This window comes from Triticum aestivum, chromosome 1A (assembly GCF_018294505.1).
Source record: "Triticum aestivum cultivar Chinese Spring chromosome 1A, IWGSC CS RefSeq v2.1, whole genome shotgun sequence".
Classification (NCBI taxonomy): Eukaryota; Viridiplantae; Streptophyta; class Magnoliopsida; order Poales; family Poaceae; genus Triticum; species Triticum aestivum.
In genome coordinates this window covers 589,299,757-589,310,146 of record NC_057794.1, presented here as the reverse complement: position 1 = coordinate 589,310,146, position 10,390 = coordinate 589,299,757, and the positions used below count along the sequence as shown (strand labels likewise).

Here is a 10,390-nt window from a genome sequence, read left to right as displayed (position 1 = left end):
TAACTAACACGCTAGCTGAGGTAGACAAGACTGTTGTGCACGCTCACTCGCCATCTCTATATGAGTTGACGCGCATCATCAACTGGTATGTGGTTGTTGTTTGGTCCTCATGTACGCCCCTGACCATTACCGTAGACATTCTGGCTCCCTTTTCCTACATAGAGGAATTGAGGCAGATATGGCTTCAGTTTCTTTAGCTGTAGAGGTCGCTACTACTTGTTATAAGGTTAGAATGGGAATCATGGCACCGAGGAGCTTAGTAAATGTAGAAATTACTCCCTTCGTCCGTAATTACTTGTCGCATGAATGAATAAAAAGAAATATATTTGAAACTAAAATACATCTATTTCTCCGACAGGTAATTTCGGACGGCTTTATGCTAAATACCAGTGTTCGTTCGTTCTTCTGATGCAGGCTGATTGATCTTTATACATGGCCGTGCGGTCTAGTGCACAAGACACGCTGTCTTTGTGCAGTGTGGCTGAGATGGTGCAAGAAGAGCAGAAGGTGCGTCACACGCTTCAGCTATACATATCACTAGTACTTGCTCAATACTTATTCAGTTATCATAAGAGCTCTAATTATCTCACTGTCCACGTCTTGAGCTATGACAAATCATTCCATGTTGCCTAGAGGAACTGTGCTGAACTATTATATACCTTCAAAAAATAAAGGCCTGAGCTGACGAACTTGTTATCTTTTGTTAGATGATCAAAGGGTTTCGTTCACCTGATTTTTCATCAAGAAAAAATCAAACCAAATATTTTCTGCTCATCACCATCATCTTTGACTGAACTTGTTAGGTAGTCATCTTCATGGTGAGTGAGGTACTCCGTACTAGCTAGTAGGGTTTTGCAATTCTCTTTACAAAGTGACAGTATATGGTGATTCCCATAATAACATTATTGTTACCGTGGCTGGATGAATGGTAGATGAACAATTTCTCGAGGATGCTACGTGACAACTTGTAACACTGAGTAAATTACGAAGAAGCATTATCTTTAAGGCTAAGTCATCAGAGTAAATTACATCTAACCACCATCACTGGGTAGGATAGAAAGCATTGATCCGACAATTATTAGCTCGTTTTTAAACAGCGGAACTGGTTTTCAGGGAAACACGCATGATACTGAAGAGCTCTTAATTTGCCAGCAACCTATTCAAGGCTTTGCCTCAAAGGAAACCTCGCTGGTGATGCTAGCTCCTCCCGCACAAATTAAAAGGGCATGGCCGCGCTGGGCTTGCCGTCTACTTCGACGAGCTCGAGGTACTGAGTTCATGGCTGGGTGTACCCGAGGAATGCGAGGCTGTTCTGCCACCGGATGTCCTTGCTCGCTGAGCCGCTTGAGGCCTAACTGCATCGTCGACCTCACGGTGCAAGTGTGCATAACCTGACCAAGAATTAACGGCATGTACCACCGACGCCAAACTTCCGGATCGGGCAACTTCGCTGTGCAGTTCTTCCAGTAGCTAGTCGCTGGGGCTAGAGACGCACCGACATGACGTCCTCGATGCCGAGGTGACCACGGATAGGGCTGGACACGAGCCGAGCCGAGCCGAGTTTGATCCGAGCCTGGCTTTGGCTCGCTCTCAAGCGGCTCGGCTCGGCTCGGCTCGCTCAGCCAACGAGCCTGCTTTAGGCGGCTCGGCTCGCTTTTGCTGTGGCTCGGCTCAGACCGAGCCGGCTCATGAGCCAGCTGGCGCCATTACAGCTAGGAGGTAACAGAACCTGTTTTTAAAGACTAGTTTTGATCTTCTACAGCAATTAAACCCATAATTTAAAAAAAACACTTTATATTGCTAAAAACGCAACATCTAGCAGTCTATGGTTTAAAAGTTGGTCATAGTGATGAAAAAAATAAGCTTTCTTCTATGAAAAGTGTAGAAATGGAACAAATATATATGACTAAGAAAGAATTGAACATCATGGCTTTTGAATTTTGGACAGCTCCTCCTTTGAACTTTATACAACAAAAATATTGAACGTTGACATCCAAACAATGCAATTTTGCATAGCATAACACTTAGCGCTTTGACATCAAAATGAGAAGAATCTTCCTCCTCCTCAAACAGAGTACCTTGCTCATCCTCGTCCTCCCCATTCTCTTCCTCCTCTTCATAATCCTTCTCCGCTTGCTTATCATGCTCCATTTCCTAGCACACAGAAACAGCACACACGTGAACTTGGACACGCATCTTTTTGAATTTTTAATAGCAAAAACAGTACATACATAAGCTTGTATAAATATATATTTGACTTTTGGATACCAAAAACAGCATATACATGAGCTTGTACAAACTTATATTTGATTTTTGAATACCAAAAACAACATATACATGAGCTTGCACACACATATATTTGACCTTTGGATAGCAAAAACAGCAAAAACAGGAGCTTGGACACACATACTTGGCACAACCATACCGGTGAAGATGTAGGATTCCGTTTCTACTACAGAACGTGTTTGACAAATATCTCAAGTGTTAGTTGACATTGGACAGACTAACCGAACCTCTTTGATGCTTAGATTTCAAGTGTCCTCTGAAATTTGACACTTGACGCTTGACAGACTGACACTTATGTAGCCAGGAATTGTAGTCACTTATAAACTGAATGCAAACAACAGAGATAGACAGTACCATCTTTAATTTCAGTAAAATTAAAAGCCTTCAATTTCCATAGATTAAGGGACTTCCACTTTCAAATTAAACAGAAATTCCATTTCCAAATTAAACTGAAAATAGAGACGAGGACTCACGGAGGAGGGGCCGCGGATGTGGTCATCGGCACAGCGCCGCATAGCGGAAGTTTTCGAGGACATGGTCGGCTTGGTAGGCAGAGGTCTTGAGATCTGCCGTCCAGCGGCGGACGGTGGGGTTGGTGCGGCTCTTGGCATCGGCAGGGTCAGCGAGACGTTAAGGCGGAGGAGCTTTTTTTACCCGTAATAACAACTCGGCGAGCGGGACATTGCCGTAATCCTTGGCCCGCTTCCTCGGCAGCGACACAACCCTTGCCCTTGCCCTTCCGCTTCCTGGGACAAGCGGCTTAGTCTTCATAATGGACACCAAGCTTCTCTCCTTCTCCTTTTCCTCCTCCTCTACTTCCCCTTTTCCTTGTCCATTCTTGCGACAGTGGGGCTCTGCATACATCAGCGAAGAACAAATGGTCAATCATCAACAAAATTTACATAGATAATAATCACTAATCACTCTACACAATCAAGCACAAACAAATTCATACATCCATCAATCAAATTCGTGCAGCATAGCATACATCCTAGTTAGCTGCATTCTCCAGCCAACAAACACAAACATCCATCCATCAAACTCGTCTAGCATCCATCCATCGCGTTTCCTAGCTAGCCGCTCCCTCCAGCCGAAACCACAAGCATCCATCCATCTAATTCGTGTGTGTGTGTGCGCCAGTGCAGGGAGCTAGGGCCAAGGATGGGAAGGAGAGAAGAGATCGCTTACCTGCTCCTGTCGTTCGGTGAGAAACCAGGGGAGACGCGTCCGTCTGTGTCCGCTGTGGTGAGGGAAGGCGGCGTCGGCCGTCGCCATCGGTGCCAAGCCCGATGAGTCCAGCCTGCGGCGCGGCGAGGAGAGGGGTGGCGGCGCCGGGCAGAGAAAGGGAGAAGGACGAGGAAACCGCGTCGCGTGCGTGCTCTCTCTCTGCTGTGACCTAATGCGAATTTGGGCTGGGCCTCAACGAGTCCCCGAGCTGGACCGGGCGAAACTCGGCTCGGCTCGGTCGAGAATCGGGCCTATTTTCATAGCTCGGCTCGCCTAATTATCCTACCGGGCCGAGCTGTAACGGGCCGAGCTGGAGCGAGCTTCGAGCCGAGCCTAAAAGCTCGCTCGGACGTCCAGCCCTAACCACGGATATGGCCTAGTGTCGTTGCAAAACTAGCAAGTCTATATCACTTCTACCGTCGCTCGGGCTGTTACAACAACAGAGAAGCCCTATTCAACCGGGGCTACGATTTGAGCTAAGGACCGCGCCATCCCACGAGAACGAACACTCCGGCGAGTTAGCTACCACATGCAGAAAGCAAAGGCTACGGGCATGCACGTGAACAGGCTCAATGTGCATGCATACTTATTCTCTGACGAAACTGAAGGAAGCTATATATAGGCTATAGCTAGCTAACTGAAGATGTGCGGCAGGATTACAGTGGCCAACACCTGGTCCTCAACACGTACTCCTACGTGTGAAGCTTTCGAGGGCGCGTTCGTCCAGCGGTACGCCGAGCCCCTCTGCCTCCTGGACACCGACACCGAAACATCACCGCCGTGATAGGGAACCCCAGCCCGCCGCTGTTGACACCAGCCTCGTCGTGTCATGGCTGGACGCGTGGTTGCCCCATTCCGTGCTCTACGTAATCTTCGGCGGCGGCGTGCACTTGTTCCCGCCGCAGGTCGCCAAGCTCGCTGCCGGACCGCAGGCATCAAACCAGCCACTCATCTGGGTGCGCAAGGAGGCCGATAGATGGCGGGATGAAGGCGGGTGGAGGTGGATGCATGGTGGAGCACAGCGGCCGCGAGTTGTTCTGGAGTAGTGGAACGCGGCTCTGTAAACTCCTGGCTGGCTGGCTACGGCGAGCTCGGGAGCAAGCGGTGAAGCGGCGTCCTGCAAGAAGCTCCACGCGGTAGGAGTTCCTCGTCGGCGTTGGAGCAGGCGCTGTGGATGCGCTCAAGCTAGCTCCTCGTCGACGACTGCGCTCAAGCTCAAGCTCAAGCTGCTCCGTTTCCTTTCACGCGTGGATACTCTCCTCGAGGCCTCGACTTGACAAGCCCGCCCATTGGATGAAATAGATCCTGGAATAAGGGAGGAGGATGGGGATGGCACGGCCTCGGCGCTCAGGTTCTCATGACCGGCGGCATGCGACGCAGCTCCTCCCGGCTGATGGACGATCGTCCAGTATTAGCCAGCCAGCCAGGCAAGCGACGGCGCGCACATGGCGGCTCAGCCTTCAAGGAGAAGAACAGGGAGGAAATCGCACTAGCAGCTTACATTGCGTGGAATGTTTGGAAAGAAGGAAACCGCAGGGTGTTTGAGCAGAAAGGCTAACTGATTGCTGGACTGATCAGAGACGAGGTGAAGGTGTACTTTGAGGCCACCAGAGCGGTGGTAGCTGGGGGCATGTAAAAGCACACGGCGTTTTTCCTTTTCGTTTTCTGTATGTCTAGCCAATAATCTCTGACTGTCGGCCGGGCTCTCCTCCTGGCCTGGACTTGACTGAGTTCTGTAAACCCTCTATTCTTCTTCAATGCAAAAGCAGAACTCCTGCTGTTCACGTCAAAAGGACATGGCAGCTTGGAGTTCAATGCGATGCCGTCAAGTCCACGGGACGAAGGCTTGGACCACAAAGTTTCGACCCCGGAGGTGAAGTAGGAAAGAGCTGAACCTTGGTGGATGTCTAGCCATGATACGGTAACAGTGGTCCTCTCTCCATCTAGCTCTCCGAAGTACTCCCTCCGTTCGGAATTACTTGTCACAAAAATGATGTATCTACAACTAAAATACATCTAGATACATTCATTTCTTGGACGAGTAATTCCGAACGGAGGGAGTAGTAGCTTAGGACAGAGCATCCGCGGCTGAGTTCTCTTTGCCCTTCTTGTAACTGATAGTGTAATTCAGTCCCAGGAGCTTAGTGAAAGCTCGTTGTTGTCAGGGGGTCGTGAGCTGCTGTGTTTCCAAGTGAATGAAGCTGCGCTGATCAGTATGAATCATGAACTCTGAGTGTTGCAGTTACGACCTCCACTGGTCGACCGCGACGATGATCGCAAGGTATTCCTTCTCATACGTTGAGAGCCTTTGGTAGCAAGGGGACATAGCTTTACTCATAAATGCAATGGGGGTGCCCATTCTGATGGAGAACTGCTCCCACCCCTTTATCACTCGCATCGGTTTTGATAGAGAACAGAAGGGAGAAATCTGGCAGCGCGAGCACAGGGGTTGAGATCAATTGTTGTTTGAGAAGTTCGAAGGATGCTTCAGTGTATTGTGTCCAGACGAACAGAACCCATTTCTTAAGCAACTGGAAGAGGGGTTTAGTTATGATGCCAAAGTTGCCAACGAGTCACCACCCTGCGAGCCCCAAGAAGCTCCTTACTTCCTTGACAGCACTAGGGGTTGTCCAGCATTGAAATGCTTGGATCTTGCTCGTTCTGTAGCCACCCCTTGAGCGCTGACCATATGCCCCGAATAGGTGAGCTGTTGTTGACCAAAAGCACATTTGGAGTGCTTAACTTTCCAATGATCACGTCTCAGCAGTTGAAGAACCACTTTCAGATGTTGCTTGTGATCTTCTAAGGTCTTACTAAAAAACAAAATGTCGTCGAAGAACACCAAGACACTTTTTCTGAGCAGGGGATGCAATGTTGTGTTCATTGCATTGTTGAACGTTACTGGACCACCGGCCAATCCAAACCCCACCACTTTGAACTCGAAGTGACCAAAGTGTGTCTGAAATGCTATTTTAAATTCCTCTCCTTCTGCAAATCGTATCTGGTGATATCCCGCTTGGAGATCGAGTTTAGAGAACCACTTAGCTCGATGAAGTTCATCAAGCAATTCTTCAATGATTGGAATAGGGTAATTTTCCAACGATTGTGAGGGCATTGAGGTGTCTATAAGCGCCAAGTATCGTCCTTCTTCTTGACAAAGATGACGGGGGAAGAAACATGCATGACTCGAGCTTCTCTGAATAATACAGGCGGGGAGCAGCTCTGCCACTTGTTTTTCTATCTATGTCTTGTTCTCTGGTTTATGCCTATAAGGAGGGATGTTCAGCTGTGCTCCCGGAATGAAGGGTATCCGATGATCACAGGAGCGCCGCGGTGGTAATTCCGTTGGTTCGCCAAGCACATCATCAAACTGGAGCAGCACTTGTCGGATGCAGTCAGGGACGGCTTGTAGGAGCTCTTTTTCAGCAGTGACCGAGTGCTGGAAGATGGCATGAATGAATGCTTCATTGTTGATCAGACTCTGGAGTCTGGATCGGAGGTGCAGGCTGTTGATTGTGTGACAAATTGTGGACTAGGCGTCGTGCCCTCGCAGACAGATTGTTGCATCGTCAGTATGTATCTCGATGCGCTTGGCCCTATTGCCAATCCACAATCATGGGTCAGTTTTCTTCTAACCAATCCATGCCGACGTCCAGTGACCCTTTTCTTTCTACACTTTCCTTTCTTCTAATTAACAGCGGCTACTAGCATTGTACTCCCTCTGTAAACTAATATAAGAGCATTTAGATTACTACTTTAGTGATCTAAAAGCTCTTATATTAGTTTACGGAGGGAGTAGCAGAGAGACATCAGGTCGGGCCGGGAGGGAAGAAGGACACCACGCGGCGATAGAGGCTTGGCGGGGCCGGATCTCTTGGACGGGCACTCGATTGGGCTGACCGGGGATTGGAAGCCGACGGTGACAGTGGAACGTCGGCTCGCGCATGCCTGCCGCGGTCGCGCCCTCACAGCGACAGGCATCAAGCACGTCGCAAAGACCACCGTGCTTCTCTCCCTCATCATCCTCTTCGTCTCCGTGGCGATCGCCGTCATTCACCGTCACTACGGACGGTTCCACTATTTTCTACCCATACAACTTCACCACGGCCATTGCCTTGGTCACCGTGACAGTGGCCTCTCCCTCTCGATCACCCAGCTCCAGCTGCACCGCGACTCCGTCCGTCGAGGCGCCACACCGTGCTCAGCCTTACGGCAAGAGATGACGCCGGCGTCCTTTGCCGCCTTGCTGTGTGGCTCCAGTGTTTTCCGGACGCTGCCCGGCGGATACTCCGGCTACTACGCCATGCGTGCCGCTACCAGCTGCCGTATGGCGACGGCTCATACACATACACCCAGCGTGTGCTCGCTTTGGAGACGCTCACCCAGGGTGTGCTCGCTAGGGGACGGCGCAGAAAACAACTTGCCACCAGAGACCTTACAAGCTCTGCCTCCCACTGTGCTGCACGGTGGCGCGGAACGACCTGCATGGGGGCGCCGGCCGTGCGGCTCGGGAACGGCCCGCAGGACGACCTGCACGGCGGCGGTGGCCGTGCGGCTCGGGGACGGTGGGCCCACAAAAACAGGGACACGACAGTGACGCTATGTGTCTTCTCCATGATGGTGCCGCGTTTAGTCGGTGCTAGCAGTGGCCTGGTGTCGCAAATTTATACATATTGTCACTACTTGCAAAACACGTGCACGTCACAATAGAAGTACACTTGTTCATATATAGATCATCTTGAGGAGGGGAGGCCATCGGGTTAACATTCCGGAGGAGGAGGAGGGGCATCACTTGCACTGCTTCGAGATTGCATAAGAATCTATAAGAGTAGAGTCACGTGAGGGTGGTTCGTCCCTATGTAATGAATCTTCTACTCTAGTTTAGATAATGTTCTACCTGTAGTTGAACCACAAGCAGCTTCAACCTATTGTTAGTGTCTGCCCGTTCCTTTTCTCTGGACTCCTTATCAGCCTTCCGCCTTTGCTCCTCTTCAACAGCCCGATGTGCCATTAAATCCTGTAACATGGCATTAGGCTCATATAGGTTGGAACGGTGCTATTTCGAGGCATGGATATAAATGAAAGGTTAGGATGCTAACCTTGATATGCGCTATCTCATGGGATGCGGCGGTTGGGCGACTCCGTATGCATGGACGGAGTTGAGCTGGCGCTCGACGCGCGTATCTCGTGCAGCTTGCGATGCGAGGAGGTGGCGATCGCCCCGTTGCAAAGAAGGTGGCGGCCATGGCCCTTCCCCTGGCCAGCAATGATGAGAAGCTCAGGATCAAGGGGCTTGGACGTAGGTTCGGCTTCCTGCCCGTGCACCTCCTGGAAGACCTCTTTGAAGGTCCCTCACTTCTCCTCCGCCGACTTGTTGCAGAACTCGGTGCCACCCTTCCCCTTGTGGCCTTCTTTCCAGGCTTCCATGATGTGGACCGGGCGACCAACCTTCGCCTCCTGCAAAATTAACCATCAAGTTTAATGAACCAAGATGCACTGTGCGAAAAAGTTAACATCTTAATCCACATGCCATGTGTTGCTTGAGAGAGGTTAGGTTCCGGCTCCCCTGGACATGAGTCGGGCTTGTCATTTTGGCTCGATCGTTTCCCTTCTCCACATGTTGCGCCTGCCATGCTGGGTCACACCACATGTCAACCAGGGCCTCCCAACAATCGTCCTTCATCCAGGGTTCCTTCACCTAGTCAGACAAAATCGAATAATTGAGGAACAATAGGGATGAATCAAAGTACTAGTAACCGATGTAGTCACTTACCACTGACAGGTATTCTTCTCGCGACAAGTTGGTCTGGCAAGCAGTATTCCTTGCCATCTTCTCTCCCTTGTCATCGAGCGGCTGACACTATCACGGCTTTGTACCACAGCGTGTGCTTGGTGTCAGAGAGTATCTTTCGGGCAGATTTCACGATACCTTTGATCGCCTTCTGCTGCTCACCATCCACACAAGCAAATGTTTCCTACAAGAAAGCATATGGCATCTTCTCACCATCCACGCAAGCAAGGATTTGGATATGGAAAAATGCAGTGGTCGGAGTGAAGATACTTACAAAAAAAGCATTGATGACCCGGGTGGCCATGGTGACATTGTGCTCATCCTTGTTGTGTTGGTAATGCTCCCAGGTTAAACCTGGCGACGGCGGATGGTCATCACCCGGCTTGGACAATCCAGGGAAGTGCTTCCTCAGAGGGAGGTGATGACGTGGTTCGGCGGGCGTGCCCCCTTAGGTTGTGTCGGGATAAATGTCCACTTACTGCATGATATAAAAGACAAGCATATGTGAGTGTCAAAGCTATGGCATCCAAAATATGATGCAAATGAAATGCTTGCTTGCCCCTCTCCTGTCGGGCAAATGACAGGACGGTTGCTGGCAGTAGTTGGTTCTGGGACCTTCCCCGGACCACGCTCGGATTTCTTCCTCTTGGAAGTGTTGCTCGAGGTAGACCCCGAGCCGTCCGAGGTCTCCATGTCGCCTGACTCGGTAGCGAACAGATCTGGTTCAACTAAGTCCACTCCGACATCGCCATCTGATGATGACTCATCCTCGGGAGTGGCCTGATGGGAGGCGGATGACTAAGTCCTACCACTCGGGACTCTCCGGTACTTACTAGTGCCTCCATCAGAATATGAAAAACATAATATATATATATATATATATATATATATATATATATATGGTGAATATTAACCATACCACTTCAATAGGCATTGTTTGTTCTTCAAATTTTGAACCATACTACTCTAGGCATTGGTTACAAGATTAGCATATATTTACATGTACATTACTCCAAAGCAGTGGCGAATCTTGCACAAAATTGAAGAGTAGCCTCAAAACATCAAGTTTCTAAGTCTACTGAGCAA

At 49.8% G+C, this 10,390-nt stretch overlaps 1 long non-coding RNA gene across 1 annotated transcript; it reads right to left on the bottom strand.

The window, feature by feature from the left end:
* Nucleotides 1-1,777: 1,777 nt before the first annotated feature.
* Nucleotides 1,778-3,687, bottom strand: LOC123183001 (uncharacterized). The gene is made up of 3 exons (XR_006492394.1): nt 3,475-3,687; nt 2,760-3,140; nt 1,778-2,154 (listed from the first exon to the last, which is right to left on the bottom strand). It is a non-coding gene; the product is annotated as an uncharacterized lncRNA (long non-coding RNA).
* Between the last annotated feature and the right edge of the window lie 6,703 nt (nt 3,688-10,390).